Raw genomic sequence first — 13,159 nt, forward strand, 5'->3', positions numbered from 1 at the left:
CCTTGGACCATCCTTGTTGACACCTAACCTTGTGACCTCCTTTGCTTGCTATCCCTCCTTTTCATAGTGCTTGTTCATACGACCCATGCATTGGTATCGAGGTTCCTAGTCATGATCCATTGTAGAACTACACCGATGTGTTATTTTCACGTGAGCTCTTCCTTGGTTATCTCTCCTTATCTTGTCAGAAGATCTGTATGTCGAACCACATGCAATAGGACTTCCTTCTGAAGTCGTCCAAATGATAACCTTTGAAGAACAGGTCACTGACATAAACAGTAACAGACTGCAAGAGGTGGTAGACAAGTGATTCTACTTGACTGTCCCTGTAATGACATCGGTCATCTAGTGAGCAACTTATGTCATCCCCGTTGGATTAGATGGCTACACAATATTTAAAGTTGGTCAAGTTATCAGTCGGATGATAAATGGACTAGGATATTATGTCCTATAATAGGTCACCTGGTGCTTATGAGCTTTCTATCTCAGCCTTGATCTTTATGTGCAAGGTGATCCTGCAGTCAAATAACTGACCTTCTTCGGTGACCCCTTTTTTGCTGACTTCTATGGTTACTGTCTGTTTGCACATCAAATACAATTGTTGCCATCACAAAGAAAGTTTTGGAGCTTTTAAATGTTGAGAGACAACTAATTAGTTACCAATAGGAAAGTTAAGTTACAGCAAGGTAATAACTCTTTGGTAGCTCCAAAGGCTATGTCTCATAGAACAATGTTATACGAAGAAACAACAAAGCTGGCCAGCAATGCAAGTACCACTTTCTTCTTCAAACCATGTGCTATCAAGTCAATTCCATCTTGGACAATCACACAGATAGTACAATATGCTGCATCGGTTAGGTAAACAACCAGAGAGAGCACGTCATTAGTTGAGGATAGCGTTACTATGCATCTAGGTGCTGCAAAAGGATTTGTTCAAAACTCTATTGGGTGAAGCACAGAAGGGTAGTTAGCATTGGTCCCTTATCTTGTAAGACCACCCCTCCACGTGAAGTATGCATTGTGCCCTACAAAAATAGCCCACCAGTCCAATGCTTTTGCATCGTTGAGCTGGTGCCTAAATCAACGGATGAAGTTATTCCCTGGGAAGCATATGAGGAAAACCCTAGCCTCCATCCTCAGTGAGAAAGCTACCGCTATCATAAAAAGAGTTAAAGACTGAAAATAGACTTCCCAATGTGTAAATCAAAGGAAAAGAAGAGCGGGAAATCTATCGAGATTTCATGGCACAAAACCGATTATCTTTAAGCCAGTGATTAGTGGCTCAAACATGGTTGAATTCACACCAAACTTGGTGATCTCATTCCTCGCTTAAGGTACTTCGATGTCTTAAGTTGGTTTAAGGATTGATTGAGTAAAGCATTGGATTTGAGAGATGTTTTGACAGTTTGGTCACAAAATTTTAGAACAAAGCAGTTTTGGTAGATGATTTGTTTGGATAGTCAAACGGTGTCCGTTTATGCTGAATTTTGGTCAGTAGTTAAAGAACTCTTGGATCTAAAATCCTACTAAAATTTGTGCACAATAGAGCCATAGTTTTTGATATATGCACTAAAAACCAAAGTGTACAGAATCTGTGATTTCTCTGTGGACTGCTATCACCCCTCCAAATAGAAGGTTGTGTTTGTAATTGATGCCAAGATTAGCAACATGGTCAATGTTTTGCCACTAGATAATCCTTTAGGTTCCCTAGAGGAGACTCCTTGCACCCCTTTGTGGCTTGCTTTTGCCCTCTCATATCAACAATGCTTGAGCATTCAAGGTGTTCTACAAGTCAATTTATGCCATTACGAGTCGAAAACAATTTGAAAACTGTCAAACAACAGATTTCATATTATGATTTGGAGTTGTTGATTGACATTAGGAAAAAGCCTCAATGTCAAAAGTAGTCCAACAAGGCTAGTTTTGCTACAGTGCAAGTCACCCCAACTTACTGTGCAACAGCACCATGAAGGAAAATTGTATTCAATCTTGGTGGTGTACTGTTTCTCCAGTTAGTGAATACTTTCAACCTTTGTTGTCCTCTAGTCCTTGCTATCATCCTTCTTTAGCAAGGATTTCTAAGGCAGAGTTGTCCTTTGGTACCTTCTATGTGTTTTTACCCAAGATGTTGCATCAGATTCAACCTAGATAACTATTGTCGCTTGGATACGAGGATTCCCTCAAAGAATGATCGTCGAAAACGCTGAGTCAACAGAGTCAGCTATGACATTCACCGCTCACTCAACGGACTCAGATAATACAGTGTTATCATTAGAGAAAGAGAACTACACACCTAGAATATTACATAGTTTTCCATCGGTTGTCATTTGAGTGATGGGACAGTTACGACTGGCATAGGCATGGCCTATTGGATTAGTCAGTTTTTCACCGCCTCAGAAGATGTTTACCCCATCTATGATCTCATCCCTTATAGAAAGTTGTATATGCTATGCCCACTATAGAGGTAGAGGACGCGAGTAGTTCATTATGCTCCGAACCACCCTTCATACACCAAGAACAAGTACTCAGAACAGTGTTGTCCTAGATTCCTCCCAAAGTAACAATGCTTCATGGGAGTCAATGAAGGAAATTCTTTAGACAGAATGTACTACGACTAGCAAGTATCAAAAAGTTATCTTGACCAAATTAGCCTCTCTAATACTCCGAAGTTAAGTAGCCTAATGCTATCACTGATGTTGGAAAATGAATGACATGCTTCTCTTCCCTTAAAAGTCTTTTGCACCAAATCTTGGGGCGAGATTCCCATAAGGGGGAGGGTTGTAACACCCTGGGTGTTAGTCATGAGTTATGCAGCGAAATTGGACCGAAGTAGGATATGTCAAGCATTGATTATGATCTCTAGTTCATAATTTTGAAGTAATGATGAAGGTGTTGAGGTCCAATCTATGAAATTGAGTCCCAACCTAAACTTGGACAACACACCTTTGCTTACATGTGGACCCTATTTAAGGTTAGGCATGAGTAATGTTACACATGCATCTTTCATGTACATGTTTACACCAAAATTTAGGAAAGAAGAATGCGGGAACTCAAGGCTTATAAAGTTGTATCATCAAGGGATCGATCGGGTGTCAATCGAGGTCAGCTGGTTTTGATGCAGTGTTAGAATCGGCTATTTTATAGATGACGTCAGCAGACAATATCAACGGACTACGTACAGATGGCGTCGAGGGGGGAAACATGTCGGACTCTACAGAAAGGGAAAGATTAGGATCCAAGTTATCTTAAGTTAGGAATATTTTCTCTTATACCAAAGATTGTAATGAAACATACTTGAGTAGGATTCATGTTTAGGTTCCGGGTATAAATATTGGACCCTAGCTATTGTAAAAAAATCTAATCAATCAATACCAATTACTTTTTTTGGCTTCACGCCAACCCTTAGGAGTAGGAGTACTATAGATCTCGGTGAGTTCTTTAACAAGCAGGGCTACATCGATCCGGTCGACCTCCAGCTTGTCTGTAAGTACCGTCATGACTTATACTTTAGTTTGTAAGGCTGCATCGGTCTAGCCGACCTCTTACGAGCTCTAGTATAAGTTAGTTATCGATCCTTATCTAGTTCAAGTATGGCTGCATCGGTTAAGTTCGACCGCCACTGCTCAAATTAGATTAAGGTCAAGTTATCGGCTTTACGTAAGGGTGGCATCCTTCGGGTAGATTCATTAAGTTACCGATCTTGCTGATGTTCTTGTTGTCATTAGTTTTAGCAATATCAACCTGCCCGATTGAGATCGATCTAGATCGGCCTCACATCCTTTTAGTCCGTCGTTTATTTTGTCACATTGCGATGGTTCTTACTTTAAATGATAGATTATGTTTTATCGGCCATTCTACTTCGATCTTGATCGTGCATAGTACGCGGCTAAGGCATGTCTGATCTTGAGAAGGTTTACTAGCTAGTTGAATCTGGTTTATAGCTCGCTATTATGGCTGTAACGATCCGGTCGATCCCCACTGTTAGCACTTTAAATCAGAGTACGCTAGTTGGTAGATTTGCTTTCGACCAGGTGTGACCTTGGCTGTTTGCTATGCCTGCATCGGCTAAATAGCTAATTGCCAGTACTTTAACACTTATAGTGTGTCCTCATGATTCTGTTAAATGTGAATAGATCTATTTATTTTAAAGGTTTGATATGTTATCTTTATCATGGCTGCCATCAATTCGGTTGAACCCCACTATTAAGGATAACAGGTTAGATTTGATGAGTTTATAGATCTGTCCATATTAAACAGTCGATTGTTCACATGTTGTAATCCCTTTTCTACCTGAATTGGCTATTTTAGCTGATTCGCCTGTGCTTTCACAGGTATGGCATGCCTTCATGAACCTATTGAAGTATGGTTGGTTCTATGGATTTTCTGGTTCTAGACTATCATCATCATCATAGCTGCATCGATCTAGTCGAACCTCACTATTAATGGTAATAGATTAGATCTAGACAGTTTATAGATCTGTCTATATTAAACAGTCGATTGTTTGCATGGCATATCCCTTTTCACCGGATTCTTTGGCTCTACACCACGTATTGATCAAATATAATTTAGCCAGTGATGTATCTTTGATGCATACATGTTAATAGCTTAAGGGAAATGATCATTAAAATTGGGCGCATTGTATTTGTTACCATAAAATCAATCATGACCCACGAGCGTTATAGTCCTTAACAGCCGATTTCTTCTCGTATCGGCTATTTAGTCAATTTTCCTGTCTGGCTGCTCCCGAGCAGCACACTTGGAACTGTCTAGGCAACACCAGCATGTTCCACCCTAAATTACTGATAAACTTTCTCTCCTTGTCAATTGCAGGTCAAATTGACTGGCACGCCCTTGGGAATTCATAGGATCGACTGGTCCTACGTTTAAGCCATGTAGATCTCTAGATCGTTCTGGCTTGCTGCGTGTTCACTCGGTGTGGCTACCACATTTTTGCATCAGCACGCGTTCTGGCATGCCCGGTGGGACCCCACAATCGTCATGGCAACTCACAACAACAGGGACATTCTTATGGTGCCTTATGAAGACCTACCTAATGAGGATAAAGATGTCATCAGTAAAGCTATAGAAGAATTTTAGAACAAGTGTTTGTTGTCCTACAAGAAGACACGTGACAATAAAGTTATTCAGAAATATCCACTACCAAGAGTTTTGATGCATGGTCAGTCAGATATAGACGAAGCTGATGATAGGCATTTCTTCATAGATGCTGTAAACAAATCTATTCATGATGCCATGTTGAACCATAATATAGCTTTCTTGAACACATTTCACAATACCATAAAAGAGGTGTTTCATGGATGTCCAATTGATTAGGTTGGACTGGCTTATTACAACATTCCACATCCATCGATTTAGGGGACTAATCAAGCCGGTACTAGCCATCAAGAAGCAGCACTAACTGGTAATGATGATGTTCACGTAGTTCAGAGCTCATCTGAGCAAGTTCAAGGTACCACTACTAATCAAATACAAAATAATCATGGATCATCAGTGCAGTATGTGCAACAGCCGGTAGGATAAGTTCAGAATCAAATGGTTAATTTTGGCACATCAGGCCAAATAACGCCGTCAGCTCAAAAAATAGCGCCATCAGTTCAAAGGATTCATAGAGATACGGTCCTAACATATATAACCAAAGACTTCAAGCAGCAAATCAGCAAAGGACCCAACAGATAGAGATTCCACAAGGATATCATTATGGAACAGATTATAATACCCTTCATATGATTCCAAATCTAGGGTATCAAGGTACCTGAAGTTTTATTCCGCAGATGGATCAGTAGTTACAGAGAAATCCAAATTCAAATGCTGATGAGTTGTTGCTCAGAGTGTCTGAGATGATGAAGAATCTGTTCGGTTTGAAACCAAAAGGGCAGACCTTTTCGTACAAACGTCCATATCTAGAGTGGTATGATTTGGTCGCTCTTCCTAAAAATTATAGGCTCCCAAAATTTGCTAAGTTCACTGGCCAAGATAGCACAAGTACAATAGAACATGTCAGTCAGCATATTACATAGTTGGGCGAACCATCCATTGAAGAGGCTCATCAAGTTTGTTTCTTCTCCTTGTTCCTATCAGGACCAGCCTTTTCTTGGTTTTCATCATTGCCAGTTAATTCCATTGCCAATTGGACTGACCTAGAGAAGAACTTTCATACATATTTCTATACTAGGACAGGAGAAAAGAAAATCACAGATTTGATGACCATAAGGCAAAGAACTAATGAATCGGGTGCTGAGTTTCTTCAGAGGTTCTGAGAGACCAAAAATTTGTGCTTCTCATTGAGTCTAACTGATGATCCGCTAGCTGCTTTAGCTGTTCAAAGAATGTTGCCAACATAGAGGGAGAAGCTGCTTGGGCAAGAGTTTGACAATTTAGGTCAGTTGGCTCAATGAGTGGCAGCACTCAATAGCCAATTCCAGAATATGCACAGAGATACACGATTCCAAAAGAATGCCACAATTGCTGAAGCCTATAATCCATATTCAGTTGATGACGATGATGAGGATGATGATGAAGAAGAGATTGCTACAGCCGAATGGAATTGGGGTAAGAAGACAGTGATGGTGCTAAATCCTTAGGGAAAAGGGGTTGAAGAGAGCTATGATTTTGACATCACAAAATTGGACAAGCTCTTTGATTTCTTGCTTGAGGAAGGACAGATCAAGTTGCCTGCCAATCATGTTATGTTACCTCCTGATCAGTTGAAGAATAAGAAGTTCTATAAGTTTCATAATGCTACTTCTCATTCTACTAACGAGTGCAGAATTTTCTGGCAACATATACAGAGGGCTATTTAGCAAAGGAAGCTTAAATTGGATACACCTTGGAAGATGAAAATTGATGATAATCCTTTCCCAAGAGATCAGAACGTGGTCGATGTTAAGTTGTTCAAAGGAAAGACTAAAGTCCTAACATCAACCAGGGCAAAAGAAACCAAAACTGTCAATCCAAAGATGCAAATATCGGCTAATGAATATCGAGAGATTAAAGGCGTTGTGACCAACAGAAGAGCCGATATGAGCAGGGAGAGAGGTCATGGAACGGGGCGATAAGGCCACGTGTCACATCTCAAATTTTGTTGAATAAATGGTAACAATAGAAGGAAAAGGATTATTAACGATCGTTAGAAGAGAAAGAATACCAGCGTCAACAAGAAGAGGAGAGGTATGAAAGAAAACAAACTAAATCACATTGGAATTGACCTTTTTAGACATTGTTGGAATGAAGGTTTGAAATTGCCTACCAAAAATAATTGCACAGAGTGTAGTGAACAATATTGGGAGTTTAGGCAATCTCAAGCCAACCGCCAGTTTGTCTGTGCTCAAAATGAGTATCATCATAATAATATGGATCGGCGCTTAAAAAATAGAAGTGTTCATGATCGGCTTGGGAAGCAAGTTGTTGATCAAAACTGGGTTGATTATGAAGAAGAGGGTGATGAGGAAGAATATGTTTGGCAGGAAGGGCAATGGTGTCTAGGAGGTTTGACAAGAAGCCAGAAAAGAAGGGTACAATGCCTAAGGAACTGAGAGCTAGAATAGGCATAGGCATCTGGTAGACCTCAAGTGTGGCGTTGTAAATAAATAGCCGATAGGGGTCAACCATCAGCTAATATTCAAATGACTTTTCTATTGCTGTCAGAATTTAGAGCTCAAGCAGACCAAGAAGTCTATTCAGATTTTGATGAATCAGAGTATGAGGAGATAGTTGCCAAGTTGACAGTTATACATCAAGCTATATTCGATAAGCCAGTCAAGCATCGACACTTAAAAGCTTTGTATGTAAAAGGTTTCGTTGATGGTGATCCTAAAGGGGTCAGTCGGGGGGGTCTTCTTCATTCAGGAACCATTGGACCCGAGGCTTAACATACTTGTATGTTAGTATCTCGTCACCTTGCTTACTTGCTTGTGTTTTCAAGTGGTACTAGAGCCTTGCATATAATGTTGATTTCATGAGGCATCTAGATCTTCTCTTTGCAAGTGCTATCTAACTAACAATGGTGCTAAGGATGGTATATCTAGTGCACTCCAATTGTTATCATGCTTCAATGGTCTATCTCTTACACCTAAGCATCATTTGGTAGACATTACTCTCCCACAACTCAAATCCATGCATATGTGCAAGCTTCAATCCAAACTCTTAGCACATAGGTAGGGGGAGCTAATGCAACCAATTCGGGTTCATGAAACTTGTCCAAATCCTTTACACATGGTAAAAATGCTTGGGCAAGCAACATGGATTCAAAATGAATTTCAATTCATATCTTTGTGAAAGGTTTGTCATCAATTACCAAAAAGGGGGAGATTGAAAGCTCTAGTTTGGTTTTGGTGAATTGATGAAACCCTAAGTGCTAACCCTTTGCTCTAAGTGATCATGAGATAGGGTAGTACATTCCAAGTGGTGGAGCAAATGGTAAAGATCATGATGGTGGTGATGGCCATGGTGATGATCAAATGCTCGGGCTTGAAAAAAAAAAGAGAAAAAGAAAAAGCTCAAGGCAAAGGTATAATTGATAGGACCTCTTTGCTTTGGTGATCAAGACACCTAGTGGGTGTGATCACATTTAGGATAGATAGCCATACTATTAAGAGGGGTGAAACTTGTCATGAAATGCAGTTATCAAAGTGCCACTAGATGTTCTAACTCATTGCATATGCATTTAGATTCTAGTGAGTGCTAACACCTTTGAAAATATTTGTGAAAATATGCTAACACACATGCACAAGGTGATACAATTGGTGGTTGGCACATTTGAGCAAGGATGGAGAAGTTGGTGAAGTGGAGGCACTATTTTTAGTGACCGAACGCTGCTCTTGCAGCGACCGGACTCTATGCCTGCGTCCAGTCAGTGTTGTGCAACGAAGAAGCAGCCTGGGTTTTTGATCGAATGTTGAAGGAGAAGTGGACTGAATGCGCAGGGCATGTGTCTGGTCAACGCTAATGTTGGGCTAACATGTGAGGCAGAAAGGAACGAACACGAGGTAGAAAGGAACGAACGCTGCGCAGCGTTCGGTCGCTCATGAACGAACGCGTCCAATCATCAAAATCCCTCTCTAGATGCTTACTGGAAACGATCAGACTCCAGGTGGTGGAGCGTCTGGTCATCCTCTCGATGCATCAGGTCACGGCATGCAAAAAGCATGGGAGTGCACAAGCGGACACTAGGCGGCCCTGTTAGGTCCTAGATCAGTGCGTCCAGTCATGACTTAACGGTCAAGCGCGTTCAAGTTAGCCATTGGAGATCAGCAGCTCTCGTTTAAAGGAGGCGACACGTGGCTCTGGATGCATGACCGGACGCTGGGGTTTGTGCGTCCTGTCAATCTGATCAACGCGTCCGGTTAGACCACAGCAGCTGAGATTTGAGCCCAACGGCTATGTGGTCGGTTGGGGCTCTATATAAACATGTTGGCCAGCTCTTGCTCATTATATTGGCCATTTTCATTGACATAGAAACCTAGTGAGCAAAGCCAAAGCTCTCCCACTCATCTCCATCATTGATTCATCATCTTTATGAGATTGGGAGTAAATCCAAGTGCATTGCTTGAGTGATTGCATCTAGTAGCACTTGGTGATTGTGTTTCACTACGGGATTCGCTTGTTTCTCTTGTTGGTTGACACCACCTAGATGGCTTGGTGCAGCGAGGATCATCGAGCGAAGGAAGGTGCTTGTCTCTAGCTCCGATCATGGTGATTGTGAGGGGTTCCTAACCTTTCCCCGGTGGAGAGCCAAAAGGTACTCTAGTGGATTGCTCATGGCTTGTGGATCCTCATCTTGTGTTGGTTGTGCGGCACCCGATTGTGGGTTATGTGTGTGATGCTTTTTAGCACGTGAACCTCCAAGTGAGTGAATCACCACAATGGGGACTAGCTTGCCAGCAAGCAAGTGAACCTCGGTGAAAAATCATTGTGTCATCTTGTCTCCAAGGATTTCATTGGTATTCATTGTGATTGATTGATTGTCTCTTGCCAAGGTAGTATACCTTCACTACCTCACTCTTGTATTTACATTCCTAGTGTAGCTAAGCTCTTTAGTGTAGTTAGTTTTTTAGAGCTAGCTTGTGTCTTGTCTAGTGGTTAGTGAGGCTCTTTAGTTTGTCTTTGAGAGCACACTAACTTGGTGGTAGTGACCTAGCTTTGTGTGCTTGGAGACTATAGTAAGTAGAATTATAGTAGGTGGCTTGCATTTTTAGTAGGCTAGCACAAGAATTACTTCACCTCATATTTGTCTAACCACTTTGTTTAGTGTTGTTGTAGAAATTTTTATAGGCTATTCACCCTCTAGCCATTAGGACCTTTTAGGATGCTGATGCTGGAGGTGTATTTTTATTACTCACAAGCAACAGCTCTCATAGAGAAGGTGACCTCTAACCAAGGATGGAGTGAAGAACGTCTTCAACCCCGCAAGAGAGGTGGAGGTTGTTTACGGTCACTAAATTCCTATTTTGACCATCAACATTGCACAAAAAATGGGACTAAACAACAACATAAGTAGTGATTATTGTTTATGATTCACCTATTTCCACTTGTACTTGGAGATCTTTGGTCATGCAGGAAAACTATACAAAAATGTCAAATATCAAGCACTAGAAGTCAAGTGGACGTGGCATTGGGGTCTAGGCCCACTTGGTGGGGTCAGTCAGACCCACTTGGTGCCACTTGGCACCCCTTGGCCCCCTGTCATGTGACTGATCCACCCCAAGTGTAAGAAACACACTCCCAAGTCCTCTCCACCATTGATCTCAAGTCGGTTCAACATCAAAGGCTCAAATAAGCATCACACAGATCGCTGACATGTCATGGCAACACAACCAATGTTACCTTGGACATTATGTTGACACCCGATCCAATGTCGTAGAAGGTCTTGTGGAAGATTCTTTGTCCAATGGTACACTCGATCATTGGTACGCCTAGATCATCCCTCTTAGCAAGGAATGGTGAAGCGAGGAGGTGGTCGTACTCTGATCTGAGTGTGTTGATCATGTTAACTAATTCTTCTTGTGGCTACCTAGCCTTGTTCTTCCTCCTTCTCCTATTGTTCTTCTTCTTGGTCACTATTGTCTCTTCATGTAGGTACGACATCGATGGATGTCCAGGAGATTATAGGATGTGGTTCTTGAAAGAAAACTTCTCCTTTTTATCCTTTATTGTGAAGCAGATCTTGGCACTGTCCACATAGATGATGGCTTTTGCGGTGCTTAGGAAAGGTTGGCCCAAAATAATGGGTGCCCTTACATCTATACTGTTTCCAGAACCACGTCTATGGGAACATATGATTGTCCCACTCGAATAATGGCATCTTCAAGAATTCCCTTGGGGTAGCAGAGTGACCGATCTGCAATCTACAAATACATATTTGTGTACAACAAAGCATCTCCATTAATTTGATCATAAATTACCTTAGGCATGATGTTGACACTTGCTCCGAAGTCATAGACAGCTTCTTGGAAAATGTGAGGTCCAATGATGATGGGGATGACAAGTCTTCCTAGATCGCTCTTCTTTTCTAGCAAGGTATAATCTATCCACCTTCCCATCGATGGTTGTATATAGTAGTATGCTGCATTGTGAACATCGACAACATTTGTAGTTTCTAGATCTTTCGGGTGCCCTGGAATCTTACCTTTGTTGGATGGAGGAACAGTAGCAGCCAGCTGAGCTATTTGTGATTCTATCATTTTATTAAAGCTATGTTGGTTCTTAATGGCAGAAACAAAGCTATCCATTCTATTATTTATATTCTCTATAATTTTATCATTGGTAGCTACCTTTCTAGATAATCCCTCTATAAGTTTGGATTGGCCAGCAATTAATTCTCTCAAGGGTGGTTGATTCAAATTATTAAAATTATTACCTTGATAGTTACCTTGGTAATTACCTTGGTAGTTCGGTCTTTGTTGCTGATTCCATCCTTGATTCTGTTGAGGACGACAGTAGTTGTTGACAAAGTTCACATCCTCATGGGTTTTAGGGCAGTTGCTCCCTAAATGCCTAGTGTTTCCACACTCTTCACACGTCATGCAGGAATCATGAATGTGCATGACTTCTTGCTTCTCATTGGCTTGATCTTTGAACTTCTTCATCAGCAGGTCTATCTTGGCAGACAGCATGTCTACCTCCTTGTGTTGATGCATACCTCCATCTCTCTTGCGGGTCTGAAGACATTCTTCATTCCAACCTTGGTTGGAGGCCATCTTTTCCACAAGAGTTGTTGCAGCTAAAATTCTAAGTGACAGGAATGCACCTCCAACAGCAACATCCATAGTCTCATGGGAACTATTGGTCAACCCATGGTAGAAAGTCTGCGTGAGTAGCCAATTCTCCATCCCATGATGGGGACATTCTGATATGTAATCTTGAAAGCGATCCCATGCCTCTGGGATAGATTCATCATGTTGTTGCTGAAAGCTTGAGATTCTCCCACGCAGAGCATTGGTCTTGCCAGTGGGAAATAACTTTGCTAAAAAAGTAGTGGAGCAGTTATCCCATATAGTATTTCTATCTTTGTTGGAGTAGAACCATTGCTTTGCCTTTCCCAAGAGTGAGAATGGGAAGAGGCAAAGTAGTATGGCATCTTGGGTTACTCCTTTGATGGTCAAAGTGCTACAGATCTCTAGGAAGTGTTAGAGAAGTGCACTCACACCTTCATGTGCCTTTCCACAAAACTTGCTTGCTTGCACCATGTTGATGAGGGCTGGCTTGAGCTCGAATCCATTGTCTCCAACATTGACTATTGGTCCAGTACGGATGTTGGCTGTAGTTGGAGCAAAGAATTCATGGGGAGTCTAGTTAGCCATGGCTTCAAATTTTGGTGTTAAGCTTCGCCTTATCTGGTTGTCTTGCGATTCTAAAGCTAGGACTTTCTTGAGTTTAGCTCTAGTCCTCCTGATTAATCCTTCTGGATCATCAATGTAGTTTGTCGGAAGGTCAATGCCAATCATACATTACCCTACATAAGATATAAAAGTAGACAAAACAAGGGTAAGCCTATTTGAGCAGAGGTCAATGGTTATTTCGATCGCATCAATAAGTATAAGTTTATCAATACTTCCTTTGCTTAGCTACCTTCCCCGGCAACAGTGCTAGAACTACTTGTTGGTATTTATTAACTTGTCACTTGTTTTAGTTGCCACCCATT

General features: G+C 41.3%; 1 non-coding gene across 1 annotated transcript; it reads left to right on the plus strand.

The window, feature by feature from the left end:
- Positions 1-12,345: 12,345 nt before the first annotated feature.
- Positions 12,346-12,454, plus strand: LOC136506214 (small nucleolar RNA R71). Its single transcript, XR_010771437.1, has one exon. It is a non-coding gene; the product is annotated as a small nucleolar RNA R71 (small nucleolar RNA).
- The last annotated feature ends 705 nt before the right edge of the window (positions 12,455-13,159 follow it).

The sequence above is a fragment of the Miscanthus floridulus genome, chromosome 14, assembly GCF_019320115.1.
Source record: "Miscanthus floridulus cultivar M001 chromosome 14, ASM1932011v1, whole genome shotgun sequence".
Classification (NCBI taxonomy): domain Eukaryota; kingdom Viridiplantae; phylum Streptophyta; class Magnoliopsida; order Poales; family Poaceae; genus Miscanthus; species Miscanthus floridulus.